At 44.9% G+C, this 23,774-nt stretch overlaps 1 long non-coding RNA gene and 1 pseudogene across 2 annotated transcripts in view; one reads left to right on the forward strand and one right to left on the reverse strand.

The window, feature by feature from the left end:
• Positions 1–18,929, reverse strand: part of LOC130857246 (uncharacterized) — a 31,648-nt gene extending 12,719 nt beyond the window's left edge. For both annotated transcript variants that reach the window (XR_009054786.1, XR_009054787.1), the window contains exons 1-3: positions 18,746–18,929; positions 17,659–17,761; positions 1,763–1,848 (exon numbers count right to left, since the gene is read on the reverse strand). This is a non-coding gene — a long non-coding RNA (uncharacterized LOC130857246). The remainder of the gene's footprint in view (positions 1–1,762; positions 1,849–17,658; positions 17,762–18,745) is intronic.
• Positions 18,930–22,093: 3,164 nt separating this feature from the next.
• On the forward strand, positions 22,094–22,984 carry LOC130857663 (MKI67 FHA domain-interacting nucleolar phosphoprotein-like; annotated as a pseudogene).
• Positions 22,985–23,774: the final 790 nt, after the last annotated feature.

A 23,774-nucleotide genomic window follows, 5' to 3' on the forward strand; every position in this document is an offset into this window, starting at 1 on the left:
TTTCCACTGGTAAGGCAGGGAGAGTGGACATTGTGCAGGCAATTTCAGGGTTGGCCACCAGGAGCTTAAAAATCAGGTGGTGGTAAATGCTGTCCCTGCAGCAAAGCACAGAGCAAATGTCCTCCAGGGATTGCTCCAGCTGTTTCTCCTAAAGGCAGCTTACTAAATAATTAAAATAATATTTATCTAGTTGATTTTTAATTTTTTAATTAAAGATTTATTATTTTATTTATTTTTGGCTGCACTGGGTCTTCTCTAGTTGCTGTGTGAGGCCTTCCTCCAGTTTTGGTGAGCAGGGGCTACTCTTCATTGAGGTGCACGGGCTTCTCAATGTGGTGGCTTCTCTTGCTGTGGAGCACGGGCTCCAGGCTCTCAGGCTTAAGTAGCTGCAGTGCATGGGCTCAGTGTTGTGGCTCATGAGCTCAGGAGTGTAAGCTCAGTAGTTGTGGTGCACGGGCTTAGTAGGTCTGCAGCACGTGGGATCTTCCCGGACCAGGGCTCAAACCTGTGTTCCCTGCATTGGCAGGCAGATTCCCAACCACTGTGACACCAGGTAAGTCCCTTATCTAGTTGATTTTTTACATGCATGTTTTTCTAGAATAAATTTTTGTAGAAAAAAATAGCATCAGCATCAATTATTTTCATGGAACACATATTACATTTCTTCAGAGCACAGTTTAGGAAATGCTGGCCTTAAGTTATAGAAATAACCCATTCCAAATGACAGATATATTTTACATTAAGAAAACCCAAAACCTCAAGATTTCATTAAATCATACCCTCTCTTAGTTAAAAAAAATTCTTAGTGTAATTAAAATTTACAAATCTATTTCTATATCTCAGCATAAAACACTGTATACTACTCAGATCTACAATTTTTCATTTCCAAATTCCAAATGGATAAATAGTAACAGATTATACACTTCCTGGATAACTCTTCTAGAAACAATAATGTGCACTTGTTAATCTGAATCTTTTTAGTACCCGCTTCCTTATTTTGGTACTCTCTCCCTGCCACTGTCACAAAGTCTTCTTTTACTCTTTTTACTGACACTGGTCCACTTCCTGAGTGAAATTAATCCTTCTTTCCTGTACTCAATTCTGAATGACCTCATTAAAAAAATTTTTTTTATTGACATATAGTTGATTTACAACGTCATGACTTCATTTTTATATGTAAAAATAATACCTGCTATTATTTTTAAATAATACAAACTTGTAAAAAAAAATCATTTATATCTTTGCTAGCATGTTTCCCTTTTATAAATAAACATTATATTCTTGCAGTTTTTGAATGCACATTTTTTTTGCACGTATATTTTTAATATGCAAAAATGTACAGATAAAAGATATTGTTGACTGTCTACACCACATCGACTTTTGCTCTTTTCTAAACAACCCCATTTTATTGAAGAAATTCAAGCTATTATTCAACCTTTTCAATCAAGATGCATCTCTTAAAGCCTTGGTTTCCTTGCCTGTAAAATGGTCCGAGCAAACCTACCCTCTGAGGTTGTCGGAAGGACTGGAAATGATGCATGAAAGTACTTAGAATAACTCCTGGCTCTTAGTGAGCATTGTGTAAATATTTGTTATCCTCATTTTTGATTCAATTCCAAAATAAATTATCTGGTTTCCAAAACTGCACAAAATCAGATAAAAAGTAGCAAATTAGAAAGTATATAAGTACTTATAGGCATCTTGTTTTCAAGTTCATTCTGAAAGATGGTGGGCAAATGGGCCTCATGGAAATCGAACTTACTTCACAGATGTCACAAGAATGAGTGCCACTGGCATCTGGTGTGGGTTGCAGCATCGTTCCCCTCCACTTGGCCATCACTGTATTTTCTAAAAATATAAAAGATTAAAAAAAAAAAAGATTCACCTTAGGATGTTTATCATAAAATAAGGGGACTGTAGCAGGCTGAATAATGGCCTCCAAATATGTCTGATTCCAAATCCTCAGAACCTGTGAGTATGTTATATTAACATAACAACGGGGAATTGTAGCAGATGGAATCAGGTTGCTAATCAGATCACCTTAAAATAGGGAGATTATCGTGGATTATCCAGGTGGAGCAATGTAGTCCCAAGGGTCCTTCCACGTAGAAGAGGGAGGCGGAAGGCACAGTGTCAGAGTGACGCCCTGGGAGGAGGACTTGACCGGTCGTGGCTGCCTGTGACGCTGGACAGCGTCACCAGGCAAGAAACGCAGGTGCCTCTGGAAGCTGCGAAAGGCAAGACAATGGATTCTCCCCGTGAGTGTCCAGAAAGGATTGTAGCCCTGCCAACACCGTGATTTTAGTCCACTGAAACCCATTTTGGACTTCTGACCTCCGGAACTGTAGGATATCATATTTATTTTAAGCCACTACATTTGTGGTAACTTGCTTGTTACAGCAAGCAATAGGAAACTAATACAGGGAAAGAATGTCATTTCAACTCGGGCAAAAAGGACATTTGGGAGCCTCGGATACACTTTCATGTCAAACCTTGATAAACGAAAAGGCAAACACTAAACAGCTAACGTGTCACACAGCTGTTATCATGCGGGTCGGAATCAAATCTCACTTCTACCGCAGGGTCCAGAAGTCTGTCGTGACCCTGCAAATACATCTTCAATGAAGAGGAATGAAACAAGGTGCCACCCTTTTATTGAAATATGGGAATAGGATAGAGTGAAAGCCAGGGTCCTGGTTAAGTTAGAAAATGCTAACTGGTGGGTGGCAACAAAGGAGCACACAGCAAACTGATCAGAAGCCTAAACAAAGGAAAACGATGTCTGAACCCACGGCGCTCTGGGGCCATCCCACGTACGGGACATAGTTTCACGATCTCACCTCCTGTATTGATGGCGTGGACGTTCGAGGTGGTGATGAAATTGAATGGGTTTCTTGTGGTGTGTTTAAGATGGCAAGGAAATAGGCAAGACATTTTAGGGGGAAAAATTCATCCAAAATGATTGGATTTTTTTTTTCAGCTCTAGGGCTTTGTGAGGAGTAAACTTGATCATCCAAATTACATCTCACATCACATCCCCCCTTCAAATGAGAGGCAAATGAGGCATGGTGGTGTTGGGGTGGGGGTGGTTCAGCACATCAGTGAATTGGTCTCATTTGGGGTTCAAGGCTTCTCAAGCTCTTACTTCAGCGCCAGTGTTCTGTGCTCTGTGGGCCTTCCTGATGCTTGTGTGGCTTCCTGGTTCAGGCAAATGAAACCTGCCCAGTGATGGGGGGCTTTGTGCAGGAGTGGAGAGAAACCTTCCTGTTTTGTTCCTTTTACATAAAGTGTTATCATAATAACAGACTCTCTGATGAGGGGATGTGATTCCAAGTGGAACGTTATGCTGACCAGGCCTTACTTATATTTCTCTACTCTGCAGCAGCAAGATGCTGATGGCATTTTTAGCCTATAAGTTTCTGAATTCCACTGTTGATATTTTGGTTCTTAGCCCCTCTGAGGAATCTCTACTGAACCATTTCTTAAATATTGTTCAATTATTATCCACCGTAATTTAAGAAGATTTGAATAAAGGTCCATCTTAACCTATTTTTCTTTGTTACTTAGTTATCTTACCACATTTGTTATTTCATATGGACATGGTGTCCCCTAAAACAGCAAACCCTTAAACCCTGAACATTCTCAAACGTGGCCCATGTATCAAAGCTATGAATAATGATGACTAGCTTTGACCAGGTCCTTACAAGGAATCAAGGAATCAAGTCTTTTACGACTTCATTTTCTCAACAACCCTATGTGACAGACACCTTTATGATCGTCGTGTTACAGGTGAGAAAACTGAGCCTTGGAGAGGTTAATTAACTGGCCCAAATCCCAGCAAATAAATCTTGTTTTGGGCCAAATCTAGTCCTCACCAGTGGAGACTGCTAGAGCCAGCTAGCACTGCATCTCCCCTCTGCTCCTCTTCCCCCCACCCCACTCCCAGAGTCTGCTCCTGGCTGGTGGCCACACCTTGCTGCTCTGGGGCCCGCTGATCACCACCTATATATTGGGGGCTGCACTGTTGGTCATTGCTGGGGTAACGAGCAGTAGAATTTCAGTTCAGAGGTCGGTGACTCAGCAAGTTGTCTCATCTTGCTGAGACAGGTGACAGAGCCAGGCTCTCTGGGAGGCAGGGATCTGGGGCAGAGTGAAACCGACAGGGCAGCAGCCCCACATTCCTCCCCTAGGCCAGCAGTTCTTCTTCCCAAGACTGTCTCTGTTGAATTGGCATCGGACATACAGCCACTCACCACTACCATGGCTCACCCCAGGCAAACTGGGAGGGGGACAGGAATTTTCTCTCCTGTTGTATAAGTACCTACATAATATACTCAATTTTGCCTCTTGGCCCCCATAGCTTAAATATTTACTCTCCGGCCCTTCACAAAAAATTTGCCTAGCCCTGCTTTAAACCATACCGAAGAAGTTCTGCCATTTCAACTTCTTTACCGTAGGCAACATTTTAGCCCTGGTTTCCGTCAATCAACAAAGTGAATTGTTAAAGATATCTCTAGCCCCTTGCGGGAACGTTGAATATGGAATCACTGAGCCCGTTTCAATAAGTTCAACCAGGTCCAATTGGCAAAATCATGCAGTTCTGTAGGTGTTGATCACACCTCCTCATGGATGCTAATTTGTGCCTCACCTTCTGGGGCTTTGGGGACTTGAGTTTAGTTATAGGTCTAAGATGGACAGGTGACGGGGGAAGGTCTTTTGGGGGCTCACGACCAGATCTTCGGGCAAAAGGGGAGTAACCTCTCTGATGGTGGAAAGGCTGCTTCTATGACAAAGAAGACTCTGCAGAATGTGGGCTTCAAGGTTCCTGGCTTCCTTGGAATCTGCTCATATACCCCCATCCCAGTTCTCAAGGCCCCATTCCATCCTAGTCAATGCCGAACTTTAACAAAAGAAGTACTACATTATTGGGAATTCAATTTGTGTTGTAATTCAGCCACCCACAGGATTAGACTTTGGCTTTAGTTTCCTGGCTATAGGGGACTAGGACTTCTATAAGGGCAGTCATTGGAGCTTCCAGATTCTTTTTTTTTTTTTTTTTTAAGATTTATTACTTATTTATTTTTGGCTGCATTGGGTCTTTGCTGCTGCGTCTGGGCTTTCTCTAGTTGTGGAGAGCAGTGGCTACTCTTTGTTGTGGTGTGCGGGCTTCTCAGTGCAGTGGCTTCTCTCTTGTTGCAGAGCTCGGGCTCTAGGCGCACGGGCTTCATAGTTGTGGCACATGCGCTCAGTAGTTATGGAGCACGGGCTCTAGAGCGCAGGATCAGTAGTTGTGGTGCATAAGCTTAGCTGTTCCGTGGCATGTGGGATCTTCCCAGACTAGGGATCGAACCCGTGTCCCCTGCAATGGCAGGGGGATTCTTAATCAGTGCACCACCAGGGAAGTCCCGGAGCGTTCAGATTCTTTATATGGACTTTGGAGCTGGGAATTTGAAGTCCAAACTCATCATTTTCTTTCCCTATGTTCTCTAACCCAATTAGAAGAATTATACTCCTGGACTTCCTAGGTGCCTACTCCTGCCTACTCTATGGCATCAGATACAACATCACCCAGAGCCTTGCCTTCTATAGGCACTTTTTTTTAAATTTAATTTTTTAAAATTGAAGGATAGTTGATTTACACCTTCTATGGAAACTTGATTGCAGGTATCTAAGGTAATAATTTTACATAACTGTCTTGCCACTGCAGGCCATGAAGTGTCAGTGCCCAGAGTGACTGAGTGTCACCAGGCCTTCTCCCTGTTTACTCTCCTTTCCCAGAACACCTTGAGTTCCTGCTCTAGACTTTGACAAATCCTACCAAATATTGGGTTCTGTGAACATCATTCTACCTGGGAACGTTTTTTAAGCCCAAAGTGTTATAGATGGTGCTGGAACAATCCCTGTGCCTTATTAACTTCTAAGGTCCACTCTTGGGAGAGACATCTGAGTCTGGAGCAACTAAAGAGGCCCCAGCTTTATCCAGGCATCAAAGACCTCTTTGAATGACTCTGAGCAGAATTTTAAAGTAAGGAGAGATTTATTTGAACTTTGATTTCATTTCAGAATTTTGGAGTTTAATTTACAGTTTGATTTTAGACTTTAATTCCTTTGGAATTTAACTTAATTTTGGACTTAGGTTCATTGGACTGAATTCAGTGAATTAATTTTTAGAAGAATTATTTTTACCCAGGAAATTGATAATGCCAGGAAGGTTTAATTCCAATTTGGGCCCTCTCTATTTTTTGGCATTTAATGATTGCAGCGTCTTTTGGGGATTATTTAATATCATTGCAGAAACAATGATAGACAGTATTAGACAGCATGGCTGGACATAACTTTAGATAGGAAAGAGAATAAAGAGTGAATTTTCAAGCTGTGGGTACAACTTGACTTTGGAACATGTGGCAGATTATATTTTATAAAAATGACCCCACCGTGAAGTAAGCCAAACACAAATATTGTATGATTCCATTTATACGAGGTACCCAGAATAGTTAAATTTATACAGAAGTAAGCAGAACAGATGTTACCAGGGGCTGAAGGAGGAGGGCACGGAGAATTATTGTTTAATGTGTGTGGTTTCAATTTGGAAAAGATGAAAAAGTTCTGAATGTGAATGGTAGTTACAGTTCCACAGCAATGTGAATGTATTTAATGCTGCTAATTGTGTACCTGGAAGTGGTCAAAAAAGGTATATTTTATGTTATGTGTATTTTGCCACAATAAGAAAAAGGGGGAAAGAAAATGGTCCCATAACACTATTTCCAGTTCCATATGCTCTTTCAGAACCTTGCTACTCTCCCATTAAGAGGTGGAGTTTGTGTCATCCCCTTGAATGTTTTGTGTTCTGTCCTGTGACTGCTCTTTTGACTGCCTTGGCCAGAGGACAGCAGAAGCAATGCTGTGTGGCTTCCAAGACTCAGTCATAAAAGAGGTTACAACCTCTGCCCAGTTCTCTGCGTATTTCAACATGTACCTCTGGAATCCTAAGCGGTGCCTAAGCCACCCTGCAGGAGAGATCATGTTGAGGGGGGTGAGTTACACAGAGATAGAGAGAGATGCCCAAAGAGCCCCAGCTGTGTGAGTCTTTCTAGGACAGAAGTCAGACACGTGAGTGATGAAGTCTTTGAGATGCCTCTGGCCCCAGCTGTTGCCTGAGAGGGACCCCAAATAAGCACTGCCTGCTGAGCCTCATCAGCTCTAAACTGTGGGAGAGAACAGTACTAGATTGTTGGTTTTGACACTAAATTTGGAATGGCTTATTAGGCAGCAACAGATAACTGGAACATGGTTGACTTAACGTATTCATCTGACCCATCCCAGAGCCTCTGGGGGTAAAATGTACACTGCCTGTCAGCAATCCTGGGAGGATGCTCAGAGGACCATGCAGCATCAGAGGTGGGGCATCTAGCTAGTTGGCTGTTTCTTCTTTCCTGAGAGGGGTTGTCACATCCCTAGTCGATGGCAAACTTGATAGAAAAACCCAAGGCATTGGGAGAACAGAGAGCCAGCTCTTGTTAAGGGGGCTTACAAGTTTCCTGTGCAAGAATCTACCTAGAGCTACACTCCCGGCCTTTCTTCCTCCCTCAGTCTTCCTCTCACAAGTGACATCTGGCAGGTGGCTCTGAAAGAAGGCTCTGGGCATGCTGGCCCCTTCCCTTCTTCTTTTCGGAGAGGCTTGTGTTCTGGCCAATATCTCTACTGTGCAGTATAAAGCATTCACCCAACTGGGCCCCAAACTGGGGAATACCTCTGATTCAGAGGTTAAGCCTTCATAAACCCACTTGGCCACAGACCTTAGCCATGTTATCTTAATGGCTTTGTAGATAATAAGAGTGATATTTTCATTTTTATCTGCCAGACTCCTTTGTCTGCATCTCAAATAGTTCAAAACTCAGGAGGGAGAAAAGAGGGATATTATTTCTTTGACTTCCTAAAATCACAATGATCCCTATCTACATGTCAAAGTTTTCTGCATCCTGTGGGGCCCAGACCAAATGCCGTTCCTAACACCGTCCCCCTGAAAGCAGACGTGAGCGGACCTTGCTGTCCTTCCTTGTCTCCCTGTCAGTTCCCTGTCAAATCTGGCTTCACAGTTAGCTGTGTACTTATGATACTTCACTACACAGCATAGGTTGTTCTCAGCATTAATGGTTGTGTTTTAAAATACCTAAACTCTTTTCACATTCTAACTGACACTCCCAAACTGAGGGTTATTTGCCAAATTCAGGCCCTCCTGCATCAGTTGACAAAAACGAACATTTCCAGCCGTCACATGGCAGAGTTGCTTCCTAGCCAACTGTTCTATTCTGCAGTTTCATCATGTTTGTCAGCATGGTAGTTTGGGGACAATTACTTAAATATTTATTATATTTGCAGTGTTTATTTTATAAAACAAATATAAACAGGGAAAATGAAAATATTCATCCTGTTGATAAAAAATAAAGAGCTCAAACTTGATTCAGGTAAGGCAAAGATGGAGACTGTTAGGTATACTGAATGCTAAGGACAGTTAATCTTGCTGTGGGTATTTGTTTTATTTCTGGTAGTTGACTTTTGGGTTCAACTATGATGGAAAAGAGAAAAATGGGGAAAAAATGTATAACATGGTGTATCAGTCAGGGTTCTCCAAAGAAACAGAACCAGTGGGATGTATGTATATACATAAAGAGAGATTTATTTTAAGGAACGGCTCATGAGATTATGGAGACTGGCAAGTCCAAAATCTGCAGTTCAAATCTGAAGGCCATCTGCTGACACGCTTTCTTCTTGCTCAAGGAAGTTCAGTCATTTGTTCTATTCAGACCTTCAACAGATAGGATGAGGCCCGCCGTATTAGGAAGAGCAATCTGCCTACTTAAAGGCCACAGATTTCAATATTAATCTCATCCAACAACACCCTCACAGAAACATCCAGAAGAATGTTGACCACATATCTGGGCACCATGGCCCAGCCAAGTTGGCACATAAAATTAACCATCACACATGGTGGATATATATCCTCAAAATTATGTTCAAAAGACAAGGGATATTATACTTTTTAAATCTCTGAGAATATTTAAATATTATTTTTGTATATTATTTTAAAATCTCTGGAAATGTACACATTTTGTATATTTCAGCATAGTTTTAAGAAGCAGAAAATGAAGGGACTGCCTATAAACTCCTTGAGGGAAGGTGTTGTATAAAATGGGGATCATTTGGGTGTAGAGCTGTTTGTGATGTTTAGCAAAAGGCTATTAAATCAAAGTGATTGTCAATGAATTTTATCAAACAAAATTTTTATAATGAGCACTGGGTTAACTGGAACCTTCAAGTAACCACAATTTTTTTTCTAAACTCTAAAATTATGGGAAAAAGTCACCTGACAGTAAACTCAATTAGGAATATAACTAAAACAAATGAACCCCAAAGCCAATCCACAGCACTGGTGTATGTCACCACCTCAACCCATGCTCCTCAACTGTGATGATCAACGCTCACATCATAAGGACCCTGATTAAGAAAAGGCAAGACAGGACTTCCCTGGTGGCGCAGTGGTTAAGAATCCACCTGCCAATGCAGGGGACACAGGTTCAATCCCTGGTCCAGGAAGATCCCACATGCCACGGAGCAACTAAGCCCGTGAAACACAACTACTGAGCCTGTGTGCTGCAACTACTGAAGCTTGAGTGCCTAGAGCCCATGCTCCACAACGAGAGAAGCCACTGCAAGAAGAAGCCTGTTCACTGCATGGAAGAGTAGCCCCCGCTCTCCACAAATAGAGAAAGCCTGTGCACAGCAACAAAGACCCAACGCAGCCAAAAATTAATTAATGAATTAATAATAAAAGAATGTGGTGAGTCACTGACTTTCTCGACTTGGTATGTATTATTCGTGGTGGTTAGTTAAGACTCTTTGGTTGTAAGCTATAGAACCAATAATAGCTAGCTTGAGCAAAAAAAGGAGAATTGCAAGGATGCAGGGGTATATTTCAGAACCCAAGGGCAGGAATACTAAGAGACCTCGGAGGACTAGAGTCAGGAACTGGAAGGCCGTTGGGACACTTTCTCATCTCTGCTTTTCTCCATGATTCTACTTCATCCTCATCCCCTCAACAACCTGGTTTCTCTGTCTCTCTGCCTCACAGGATGGAATATACTCACTGCGTCCCTCTCTCCATGAATCCCAAATTTTCTTGACGTGTTACACTCCGTGTTGAGAATAACTTGCAGTCTCTCGCTCGTAATTCCATGTTCCCAAGAAAGGAAAGCTGATTGGCACATCCTGGGTCAGGTGACCTCCCCTGGTCCAATCAGCCCTGGTCAAGAAGTGATATTAACATGGCCAATTCTGAGACAAAAGTGGCTGAGCTTATACCTCAAACAGTGTCTTAACATTTGGGAATATCCATCCCACTAAACCAGATAACGCTCTTCCCTCAAGCTCTCGGCACATAGTTACATTCGGTTCAGTGAACACAGAAGAACATACAGTGCTGTGAATTATGTGGTTAGTAGATGAGTCAGGGTCACTTCCTCCTCTACAGCCAAATTCTCCATCCTGGGAGAGCCTGTTTCCTCACTCACAAATGGCCGAAGACATGGGTGGTCTGGGGGTGTTTCGTTTCCAGCCCAGTCTTCCGTTGAGCTCCAGCCCTGAGGGAGCACAGCAGATGGTCTGTGTTTGACCCTCACGTTCTAAGTCCTTGGTCCACTGCCCTGACTGCTTGCCCTTCTTTGAATCTCCCAGGCCACGCAAGGCACTGACAGACCTTCCTGTGGTAAAAGGCGTCCTTTCCGTTTTGCCTGTTCCCTGTGTGTGTCCCTCTTTGTTTTTGGCCAAGGAGAGAGTCTTTTCACCTCCTCTGAGGGCTTTGTTCTCTGAGCCTGTGTGGTCTCCTTCCCTGTGGCCCTTCCTGCAATGCCTCCGAGTTGCCAGGAAGTTACAGGGTCACATTTATCCATGGTCAAGTCTAATAGGTATATGTGGATACCAAGGGGGAAAGGAGGTGGGTGGGAGGAATTGGGAGATTGAGATTGACACATACATACTGTGTATAAAATAGATAACTAATGAGAACATACTGTATAGCACAGGGAACTCTACCTAATGCACTGTGGTGACCTGAATGGGAAGGAAATCCAAAAAAGAGGGGGTGTATGTATATGTAGAGCTGATTTATTTTGCTGTACAGTAGAAACTAATACAACATTGCAAAGCAATGATACTCCAATAAAAATTAATTTAAAAAAACCAAACAATACTGTGCCATATAATTGAAAGTTGCTAAGAGAGTAGATCTTAAAAGTTCTCACCACAAACATACACAAATGTAACTATGTGAGGTGATAAATGTGTTTACTAACCTCATTGTGGTAATAATTTTGCCACATATATGCATATCAAATCATTACATTATGCACCTTAAACTTACAAAATGTTATATCTCAAAAAGTTAGGAGAAAAAAAAGTCTAATAGGTATAAATTTCTTCACAACATTCATGTGGGAAAACATCATATTTCTTCCTTCTTAAAAAAATCCAGTTAAACCATCCAGCTGTGAGACCCACCTGCCAACTGATAAGTCCCATGTGGCCATTACTGGAACTGGCCCCCATCTCCATGGGACCAGATGGAGATCCTGGAGCTTATGTGATGCCAAGAAGCTGTGAGGACCCTGAACTTTGGTCCAGGGGAATGGTCGGCAGTACAGAGCTGTTCCCATCCTTGCTAACATGAGCAGATTCTGAGAAACCCTTCAGGACTTACGGGGTTCATGAGGAACCTCCTGCAGGTCTCAAGACCCCCAAAGCTTTGTAGAGCGTGTAGGCAGGCCTCAATACTGTGGCGCCCCTTCTTCGCCTGGGTCCTCCATCTCCAGAGCACTTGTCTCTCCTTTGTTCAGGTAAAATCCACCCTTTAAGCTTTATAGCCTCACCTCACACCCTTGTGACCTGAACCTGAGCTTTAGAAAACAAAGGCCTATTAATTGTTTCACAAGGCAAGAGAAGCTTCTGTTTCCAGGATGTAGGCATGGGGTTGGGGCAGGCAGAAACGTCGGTACCACTTATTCTTTGATGCGTCTTGGAAATTGGACACTATTGATTTCTTCATTAAGAGAAGCTGCCAAGAAATGTGCCCCTCATTTGCAGAGCCCCTCACAGTTTTCCCACACTAGAAAGGAGAGAAAGGCATCCACCCAGATCACAGACCACAGACAGGGAATGAGGAGACCCCCCCCACCTCAGAGTACCTCACCTGCAGCAGTCACCTGACAGTAGCAGTGTCAGGGTGAGCGCCCCCTCACCACCAGCTTCCTACAGGAAGTTTTCTTTTGAGCAGGGGATTTTTTTTTTTTTTTGACAAAGTAAAAGTGTCCTAAGAATGCAATGCATTCTTTATAATGATTATCTATGATGATTAAGTATTAAATCATAGTATTTGTTTTAACTCATCATAAATGAGAGATATTACATGGTACATACAGCCTTCTCCAGGAGACAAAAGACTTGAGTTTTCAAAATTTCTATTCCAGCTCCTCTAAACTGTAAACCCACAAAAGTCAGCATCCCCAGTCTTAATCACCTCTGTGCTCCCACACTCAGACACTACAGGACTCCGTAATGACTCAGTGAATTGACTTCTTTCATTTAAGTGCCCAAGTGGAGATCAAAGATAGAACCCTGGCCCACCATTTCCCTGTGGACCTGTGGGGAGGATGCACTTGTGATGTTTGTGTCTGAAATGAGGACGGGGAATACAGCTCCCGGGGGGAACTCCATAAACAAGTAGGTGGGAAGTGTCTGTAACTCTCCCAGGGAGTATGGAGTTAGCTCCTGAAATGAGCCTGTTGGACATGGACAGGTCCAGAATTGAGGCCAGTGTCCATCTATCCAATGGAGATGGTTTCCTTGAAGAGGGAGACCCATCGTTTCTCTCCATCCTGAGATATTCATCACCATCTGAGCTCTCACTTTCTAAGTGTTTGCTGTGACGACTTGGCCACATTTTTACTCAAAATTCACTATGTGAATCAAAAATCATCCCATTATAGAAAGGAATCTGAAAGAGAATATATATAACTGGATCATGAAATATAGACACTTGCTACCTAAAATCTCCAGTGTATTTTTTGGAATAGAATACACTTAGATAATCCAGGATGCCCGTGCTGCCAACTTGCAGCCTCCTGGGGAATTTGCTGGGAGCTGCCTTCTTGCCCAGCAGGCCCACATTTGGGACTGGACACTTTCTGCGGGGTGATCTGTGCTGGGAGAGAACAGCAGCCTGAAAGGGACTTCACAGCCCTGCAAGGAAAAGAGAGAAAAGTCACTGCATTCTGCTACAAGGCTAAGAAGGCCTTTCATTGCTAATGAAAACAATTTGGAGAACTTGGCTGGGAACCTGGAGCTGGGGGAACCAGAGCCATGGGTAAGTTATTAAGTGCCTTATAGAAGCCCCACTGGGCAATCTAGAGAGTCCCTGGCTTGGCTATTGGATGCATCTATAGGGCCTGAGAAAGCATCAGTGCCCAAGCCTGGGTGCAAGTTAGTGTCATTGGGGTCCACACCAGGCTAGGGAAAAGGAGAGGAAGAAAAGAAATGAGAGAGAGCCGTTTTCAGCTTTTAGGATGTCAAATGGGGTTTCAAACATTTTGCAGAAACGGAGCAGGGTAGGGAGCACTTATTTGCTCGAGGAGTCAGGAATCCTCCCCTCTCCTACCCAAGCATCATTTTCCAGAATTCACCACCTGCTTCGTGAGTCAGGTTTGGAAACTAAAGTTTCTTCTTCATATTAATTCAGAAGATATGTACTTTCAAGCTTTCCCAGTCCATGAGAGGAGCTAGATAGAGGTTCTGGGGCATGAGATGGGGGCCTTTCCACCTCTGTGTTCCTTTGCAGGCTGCAGTATTCATGCTGAAGTTCCTCTTTCCTATGTATTAGTGCTTGGTCTGCCCACTTTGAAAATGGGACTAAGAAGACCTGTCCTATCCACTGGCAGGAGGGTGTTGTGGGAATCAATTCACTCTGAAGGATGAATAAACAATTTGGATATTGATAGAGTGGGAGTTTTTGTGTTTTGAGATCTTTGAGTTTTTAGCTCCTGGAGGGCAGGGGTTTATCTGATCATTCACTGACATCTCCAGCTTTTAGAACGATGGCTGACCCATGGCAGGCACTCAAAAAAATGTGTTGAATAAATGAATGGGAAAAAAGAAAAAACACGGAACTATAGTTTAATAACTGGAGGGATCAGGGCCAATCTCGAACCGTGGTTTACAAGTCCCAGTGAGGTTTATGCTTCTCTTCACACTCTTCAGCCTCAAGGGTGGAAAAGTCGAGCAGTCTAACCCTAACCCTAACCCTAACCCTAACCCTAACCCTAACCCTAACCCTAACCCTAACCCTAACCCTAACCCTAACCCTCAATCCACGATGGAGACTGATCAAGTCTCATGTTCAGATTCTCTTTCTGCTTTGTGGTGACGTGAAACTCATTTTGAGAAACAAAACAAAACAAAAAAACTTAAGCTGTAATTATTAGCTCCTTTTTTTGGCAAGGGAAAAAAAATTCCAATCCAGCTCTGAGCCTAACATGTCTGGTCCTATTCACTCTTAAGTTAAAAAAAAACCTTGGAAGCTTTCTTGGCATTCTGTGTCCTCATCCCAGGTTCATGGAATGGTCAGAAAATGCATACCATCTGTGAACGCCTTCTTGGTCACAGCTAAAGCCAGCTTGGCCTTCCAAACATGTCTCCAACACCTGGGACTCACAGGCAGGTCAGCTCTTGGCTAGAACAACCTGGGTGACAACTGTCAATCAGAAAGGGCTGCAGAGGTCTTATGGTCCCTTCATCACACGTCTCGTCACAGTCATCCAGCCTGATAATGGGAGACCTGCCCCATGTTCCAGCCCAGGGACGCAATAGAAAGACACTGCTCGTTAACTGACCCTGGACGCCCTGCAGACCACAGGGCCTGTCGGCAGAAGGTGTGGGTGGTGAAACTGGCAGGCTGCGGGCAAACGGCCAGGGAAGTTGCACATCTCCCTCTGCAGCCTCTGACTGCCCTTCCCCTTACCCAACAGCACGAGGGTCTGTTCGTGTGGCACCCCTGGCTGCTCTAGCCTGTCCCAAACCTCCCCTGGCTCTTCCCTCAGCATCGGAGCCCTTGTGTGTGTTGTGTGAGCAGAAGCAAAGGTGCAGAAAGATGGTTGGCCACAGTGGTTCCTTGGGCAGTGCAGTTGGAGGAGGCAGACGGAGATGATTAAACTTTCCTTTATTCATGTCTGTGTGGCTTGACTTGTTACAACCAGCATCCATTACACACACAATTTTTTAAAATCCTATAAATTTAAAAAGCAAGTTGCAAAAGGATGCATGTCGTATGATATCACCTATATAAAATCACAAACTACAAAAACTATGAATTGTTTATGGAGCTATACCTAGGTAGTAAAAGCCCAAAACCTGCCCAAAGGCTTCAACTGGATCTGTGACATCTTGTTTCAAAAAAAAAAAAAAACCTCAAAGCAAATACAGCAGAAGGTTAATGTTCACTGGAGTGGGGGATGGGTACCGAGTGACTGTCACTGTAGTCTTAATTTTCCATGTTTGAAATACTTTATAAGCTAAAATTTTAACTACAATAAACGGGAAAAAAAGAACTGAGTTCACCTTATTTGTAACTTATCATCTTAGCAACTCGCTATGCATCCTCCAGACAGAAGAAAGAAGAGAAGGAAAGAGAAAGAAAGGATCACAATGAGTCTGGGAAAGCTAGATGGCTTTTCTGATTTTCCTCATTTTTTTGTCTTAGTTTGAGCTGCTGTAACAAAATACTATAGACTGGGAGGCATGAACAACAAATATTTATTTCTCACAATTCTGGAGGCTGGGAAGTCCAAAATCAAGGTGCCAGAAGAATCTATGTCCGTAAATGTGCTCCTCCTGGTTTGCAGATGGCACCAACCTACAGCAAGCTCTTCTTATGAGGGCACTAATCCCACCACGGGGGGTCCACTCCCACAACCCCAGCTAAACCAAATTACTTCCCCAAAGGCCCACCTCTGATACCATCATATTGAGGATTAGGCCTTCAATGTATGACTTTTGGGGGGACACCTTCAGTCCATAGTATTCTTCTATGTGTCTTATTTGGCAACAAACAAGGGAGAGAGACGAAATTAATGTCCTCTGGCTAAATGGAAGCATAAACGGATGGATGGATAGACAACCTAATAAACCAACAGCTGCCAGGTTCTCAGTACAAGTTGGAATCTGCCTTCATGAAGGCTCACAGAGGCAGTCCCCCACGGCTGTGGGACTGCTCACTGCTCACCTCTGGCTCTAATACGATGCATTCACGAAACCGGGCCCCTTGTGCTTTTGCCTGTCAGGCCACAAGAAACTACATGTGCTAATAAGTAATTAGAAGACAAAGAGCACTTGCTACCGATTATCCCCCTTGTGCCAGGGGTGCATATTCCTTGTGTCTATCTCCTGTCCTGAGTAGAGACCTGAGGCTGTGGCTGTAGGGACCCAAGGGGACAGTGGTTCTCCTGCTCTCAGGGGATAGGAAATAATAATGAACTGTGTGGCCATTCCAAATGCACTACCTTGATTTTTTATTTCCTCCAAAAAAAAAAAGTCCCTGAGAAATAGTTGGCAGGGCAGGTAGTCTTCCATTTACCCTTTTCTTGAGGAGTGTAACCTGAATCTAGGGAGTTGAGGGCCTGGCCGGGGTCATAGTTAAGGGCGTGTCCCCTGGCTCAGAGACCAGAGCCCCGCTGGCTTCTAGAAGCCAGCCTGGAGGGGAAGTGCCCAGCCTGCCAGGGCAGCCAATGTTTGCTGAGCAATTCCTATATTCCAGGTGCCGTGCACATCAGCTGAAGTTTAACTCTCACGGCAGCTTTGAGTTAGGTGAGCTGTGTGGCTGGGAGGTCAGGTGTGCCCAAGGGACGCACTGGGAATGACACTGCTGGGGGAGGTGGGGACTGGGCTGGAGAGGACCAGATGCCACACTAAGGACCCACCCACCGGCTGAGCGAGAGCTATCCCGGGCTTCTCTTAGGGCAGTGGTATGACCCGACTTGGCTTTTGGAAAAGTCCTTCTGGCTTCAGGATGGAGAATGGCTTGGAGGGGGCAGGAGCGGAGGCTGAAAGGCACCTGTGAGGTTGCTGTGGTGGCTGGGAATGAGCAGCATGGGGAGGATTAGTGCTGGGACCTTGGCAAAGGCGGAGGGCTCCCCGGTGTGGAGTGGTGGGCAGTGTGGAGGATCACGGGAGGCAGGAGCCGGGCAGGAGGCAAGAGTCGGACGAGGAGGAGGAAACCGCGCACAGGGAGGGGGCCTTGCATAGGCTCAGCCACCAACTAGCCTTGTCACAAGCATCCCTTTGGGACTCAGGGTGAATAGGCTGGATGCAGCCTCTCCCACTGCAACGCCTCTGGGTCCTAGTGCCTGGCACCACCAGGAGCACCAGAGGAACTGCGAAGGTGGCAGGGAGTGGTAGACACCCGGGAGCCAGTTGGCATCCTGGCAAGCGGAACAGCTCTGCGAAGGCAAATGGCGAGCCGGCACTGCCAGGCTCGCCCGTGTGGCCAGGACACCGGAATCACCGCGGCAGGGCTCCAGCCAGGCCTGGGCAGGCCTGGGCCCTCAAATGCATCCTCACCTTACGTGACCGTCTTCACAACACCTTGTTTTCTCAGTGGGGCAGTGTCAGGCCTCTGATCGAACGGCTTTTGCAATTCTTCACTGTCAGGTTTGAGGTTGGGCTAGGGAACAGGAAAGAGCAAACGGCAAGATGGCCTCGAAATCATCCCCGCCCTCTGGATCAGTCTTCTTGTGGGCCAGGGGCGGGGCCTTCTAAAGGCAGCTCCTGACCCTGCGGTTCTAGGAGCCTCTGATTAGGACCCGCCTTGGAAATCACGCTAAGCTGGGGGGTGGGGGGGCTCCCTGCCTCTGAGCTGAGTGCCTTGGTGTGCTTTTCCGGGTGCTGTCTCATGTCAGAAATGGGAGAGGCTATCAGGGCTGATAGCTAAACACTCTGCCTGGCAGTACGCATTTTACATCTTTCCAGCTGTACAGCCGTGGTAAGTGCCTTAAACTCTCTGTGCCTCCGTTTCCTCGTGCCTGCAGAGAAAAACGTGATGGGGCCCATTGAAGCCCTCCACACTGGGAATGGTAATGCTACCTACCTTGCTCCGAGGAGTATTAAGTGAGAAAATACTAGTAGACCTTTAGCGCAGAGCCAGGCACACCGAAGTCTGCAGTTACTGAGCGCTATGAGCACAGTCACGCCTTCGCTGAGTGCCTGTGAGCCTGGCAAGCGGGGCCCCTGCCCTCACAGTTACTGTCGGGAGGGCAGGCAGACAAGGTCACCCGTGTGCATTAACTAGCGCAGGTGCACTCTGCTAGGGATACGGGGGTGCTGCGCATACACGCGGCACCCGCCCCAGAGCTGGGGCTCCCCGTCCCCAGCAGCCTCCCCGCTGCTGCCGGGAAGTCTCTCCCCTGGCTGGAAAGATCTTCCCCCAGGCGTCTGCGTGGCTCACTCCCTCCATTATTCAGGACTCTGCTCAAATGTCACCTCCCTCCAAGGAGCCTTCTCTGATCTTTCTGTCTGAAATAACCCCACCCACCCCACCCCCTTCATTATTCTATACCCTCATCCTGCTTTGTTTTCTTTATAATACTTACCCTCTCCACTATTATACTATGGATCTGTTTTGAAAAATGTTTATTGACCATTTACTTACTATAAAGTGAGCTTGATGAGAGCAGGGGCCTGGTCTACTCTCTCCTTGTTCCTAGCTGTATCCTCAGTGTGTGGAGCAATGCCTGGGCCACAGTGACCCATCCGTCAATGTCTCTGATGAATGAAGTGACCTCTAAGCTGGATCCTGAAGGCCGACTAGGAGTCGGCCAAGGAAGGGTCGAGAAGGGAAGAGGAGATCTTCCAGTGGGAGGGAACAGCCTGTGCCAAGGCTGGAGAGGAGAGCAGACGCTGCAGCAAGTAATTCACTATGGCAAGTGTTTTAGTTCGGGTTCTCTGAGAAGCAGAGGCCAAGACAGGATTAGACATGCAAGAGGTTTATTGGGAGAAAAGTTCCTGTGAAGGATAAAGGGGAAGGAACTGGAGGAGGCAGGGTGAGTTTTCAAACCGTGATGCAGGTCTGCACCTGCAAAAGGAGCTGGAAAGGAAGGAGGATTGGAGGAAAGAGTCTCAGGCTGCAGTCCAGTTGAGGAAAGTTGCAGCAGCAGCAGATGGCAAGGCAGTGATTCCACGACTGCCCGCCAAGCAGAGAGGGCAGGGGAGGAGGTGGGAGAGGTGAGTCTGGAGAACCAAGCAGGGGCCAGATCCCGAAGGGTCCTCCAGACTCTGTCAAAGGGTCGGGCTTCATCCTGAGGGCAGCAGGATGCCACAGAATGGTTCTGCGCAGGCAAGGAGAGTAGAATGACTAGATTTACATGTCAGAAGGATCACTTTGGCCACAGTGAAGAAGATGGAAATCACAACCCGTTAGATGTCTAGAGCAGTAGTCCAGGCTGTTGGGGTTTCGGGGATCAAAGCATAGTCACCTTTTTTTCCCCCATCCTCATTCTGAAGCACTTTGAGAAACAGACACTGGAGGCCTACTAGCAGAGGTCAGACATCACCTTGATTCCTGATGAAGCTGCTGGTGAATATGCCTTGGCCACGTGGGCCAAATAGATTTCCTAGCACTCCCTGCCCAATCGTGTCCTCCAGTCTCAGCCTTCAGACGCCCCACTCAGGCATCCGTTTGGGTCTCCTCTGCAGAATCACTGCCTCCCTCTGATCCGTGGTGTGGAGGGAAAGGAGAGGCTGAACCCCCAAGCACTTCCTATGGCCTTTTCACTGTTTAGCTCCACCCAGTGGAAAAAACAGACACCTGTTACCCAAGGGTGGGAGTGAGACTATAGGTTTTAGTCTTAGAAGCATGAAGATGGGAAATTAGTGTCCCCCATGGTCACAGGCGGTGGCCTGGACCAGGGTAGTGGTGTTGGAGCTGGAGAGAGGAGGACAGAGAGAAGTGACAGGACTTAGTAACTGAGAAGCCAGTGGGGGTGGGGGTGGGGGGTGTGTGCTGGTCCTATGTGTTGATAGAAAGGTCAAGGATGGGGACCAGGTTTTTGACTGGCAGGGGAATGGTGGGGCCATTCAGTTCCACTTGCAGTCCTCTTCCAGCCCATAAGGTACCGTGGTGATTCATTTTATGTGTCAACCTGATTGTGCTCAGATGGGCCATGGTGTGCCCGGATGTTTAACCAAACATTATCCTGGGTGTGTCTGTGAGGGTGTTTTTGGCTGAGATTGACACTTGAACCAGCTGACTGAGTAAAGCAGATTGCACTCCTTAATATGGGTGGGCCTCACCCAGTCAGCTGAAGACTTGACTAGAACAAAAAGGCTGATCTCACCAAGAGTAAGAGGCCACTCCTCCTGCCTGATGGATTGAGCTGAGACATGAATCTTTTCCTGCCTTTGGACTCCAGCTGAAACATCAGCTCTCCTGGGTCTGCAGCTTGCTGACTGCAGCTCTTGGGACTTCTCACCCTCCAAAATTGTGTGAGCCAATTTCCTGTAATAATTTTTTTTCTATGTATACATATACATCCTATTGGTTCTGTTTCTCTGGAAAAGACGGACTAATGCAGGTATCTTTGTGAGAACTAGAGAAAGGGCCTTCTGGGCAGATGCAGCTGGTGCAAGGTGCAGGCCTGTGGGTGGAACAGCTGGATCCCATCTCCCACACTCCCTCCTGGCTGGGGACTTGGCACAGTCTGTACAGACACACATAGTGGTCCGGACACCACTGACTGAAATAGGGGCCAGAGGGGCCAGTTGATGCGATAAGTTTTAAACATGTTGGTTTCGAACAGTCTGAAGGTAATGTGAGATTGAGAGTCCTTTTTTGTTTCTTTTTTTTTTAAATTGGGGTGCAATTCACATAATATAAAATTAACCATTTTAAAGTGTACTATTCAGTGGCATTGAGTACATTCACTATGTTGTACAATCAATGATGTGACTGACAAGGGCTTAATTTCCAAAATATACAAGCAGCTCATATAACTCAATAACTACAACAACAAAAAACCAAAACAACTCAATCAAAAAGTGGGCAGAAGATCTAAACAGACATTTCTCTAAAGAAGACACACAGATGGCCAATAGGCATATGAAAATACACTCAGCATCGCTAAGGCAAATCAAATGCAAATCAAAATGACAATGAGGTGTCACCTCACACCAGTCAGAATGGCCATCACTAAAATGTCTACAAACAATAAATACTGGAGGGGGTGTGGAGAAAAGGGAACCCTCCTATACTGCTGATGGGAATGTAAATTGGTACAACCACTCTGGAAAACAGTATGGAAGTTCCTTAAAGAACTAAAAATAGAGTTACCATATGATCCAGCAATCCCATTCCTGGAGAAAACTCTAATTTGAAAAGATACATGAACCCCAATGTTCATAGCAGAACTATTCACAGTAACCAATGCATGGAAGCAACCTCAGTGTCCATCGACAGGTGAATGGAGAAAGAAAATGTGGTACATATATACAAAGTGGAATACTACTTGGCCATAAAAAAACAATGAAATAATGTCATTTGCAGTAACATGGGTGGACCCAGAGATTATCATACTAAGCGAAGTAAGTCAGACAGAGAAAGACAAATACTATATGATATCCCTTATATGTGGAATCTAAAATGTGATACAAATGGACTTATTTACAAAACAGAAACAGACTCACAGATTTAGAAAATGAACTTATGGTTACCAAAGAGGAAAGTGGGGGGTGGGATAAATTAGGAGCTTGGGATTAACAGATACACACTACTATATATAAAATAAACAACAAGGACCTACTGTATAGCACAGGGAACTATATTCAATATCTTATAATAATCTGTAATGAAAAAGAATACACACAGATATGTACATATGTAAAATTGAATTACTCTGCTGTGCACCAGAAACTAACGCAACATTGTAAATCAACTACACTTCAATTAAGAAATAAAAATAAAAAACCAGCGTTGTGGGGTCTCATCCGCCTGTGAGCTGGCAGCATGGCGGCCCTCACTGGCCTGGCCAAGCCGCTTCTGTCCCTGAACCCGCAGGAGGATGCCAAGTTTAAGAAGGAGGTGGTGCAGGTTCACCGGCGCGCAACCAAGCAACAGGGGAAACGAAAACTTATTTCCGGAGTGATCTATGTGGGCCACTTACCTCCATCGCTTTATGAAACCCAGATCCGAGCATATTTCTCCCAGTTTGGCACTGTTACGAGATTCAGGCTGTCCAGGAGTAAAAAGACTGGAAATAGCAAAGGCTATGGCTTTGTGGAGTTTGAATCTGAAGATGTTGCCAAAATAGCTGCTGAAACGATGAACAACTACCTTTTTGGTAAAAGACTACTGAAGTGTTATGTTACACCAGCTGGAAAAGTACACGAAGAACTTTTTAGAGAGTGGCACATGCCATTTAAAAGGCCATCACATCCAGCAGTGAAACGGTACAATCAGAATCGGACGCTGCTTCAAACGCTACGGATGGAGGAGCGATTTAAAAAGAGGAAAAAAAAATCTCTCAGGAAGAGACTGGCTGAAAAGGGAATTGATTATAATTTCCCTTCATTGGTCTTACATAAAAATGAGGAAAACACTTCAAACACTGGTCCTCGAAATTCCAGAAAGCACCAGGCTTTACGTAAGAAGAAGAAAGCGGCTTCGGTCACTCCTGACACTCCTGAGACGACTGTGGAGAGCCAGGGCCCCACACCAGTTTGTACACCAACATGCTAGGAGAAACAAAATTCTGAAGTGGCTAAAATGAAGGATGATAAAGATAATGAGATAGTTTTCAAACAGCCCATATCTGATGTAAAAGGAGAAACACAAGAGACTCAAATGCCTACGAGTTCAAGGAAAAAAAGATGAAGAAAAAGCAACCACTGGTTCTGAATGTATTGTGTATAGTTCTTCTGAAAAAGATGATCCTATTATAGAGGCTGATTCTTTGTATTTAACTAGATACAGTGGAATGCAACCAGTAACGCGATGGTTGGAGGGAAAAGCTGTCAGTTCAAGTCAGTAGGGAAAGCAGTCAGGGATTTTGGCTTCCCCACCCTCGATGAAGTGCGGGGGGCATCCCAGCTTACAGCAGCCAGGATCGCGATGCCTGTGTCCTGTCTCTGCTGCTCTCTGCAGCCTTCATAGCCGCCTTTAGTTACTCTGCCTTAAGTACTAAACTGTAGCCTTTGTTGTTACCATCAAATGAAACAAAATCGTGCTCGATCATGTACATGGTTCTCTGTTAGACCAAGCACATTTAACCCATCAGATGGCTGAAACTGGAGGTTAAATCGTATGGAGAGTGAGAAGGCTGTCTCAGTATTAATAGGGATTCATTTATGTATATATGATCATATTTACCAATGTTAAATTAGTTTGGGGTGGGCTAGCATGGATTAATTAAAAACTACATCTTGTACAAGGATCATCAATCTGGAATTAGGTTTCAAGATTCAAGCAGTGACCACCAAATAAGCTTTTTTTATATTGTTTGGTAATGCAAGGGGGACTTGAGTGTCTTGAAGTAAAATTGTTGGTTTTCGCTTTTTCAGCTATTTTTAAGTTTCTGACTCCCTTGAAATGTGCTTTTGTATAGGCTAATTCAAGTTCATTAAAAACATTCATTGCCACCAAAAACAAACAAACAAACAAACAAAGAAAACCAATGTTGGGCAACCAT

Source organism: Hippopotamus amphibius, chromosome 7 (genome assembly GCF_030028045.1).
Source record: "Hippopotamus amphibius kiboko isolate mHipAmp2 chromosome 7, mHipAmp2.hap2, whole genome shotgun sequence".
Taxonomy (NCBI): domain Eukaryota; kingdom Metazoa; phylum Chordata; class Mammalia; order Artiodactyla; family Hippopotamidae; genus Hippopotamus; species Hippopotamus amphibius.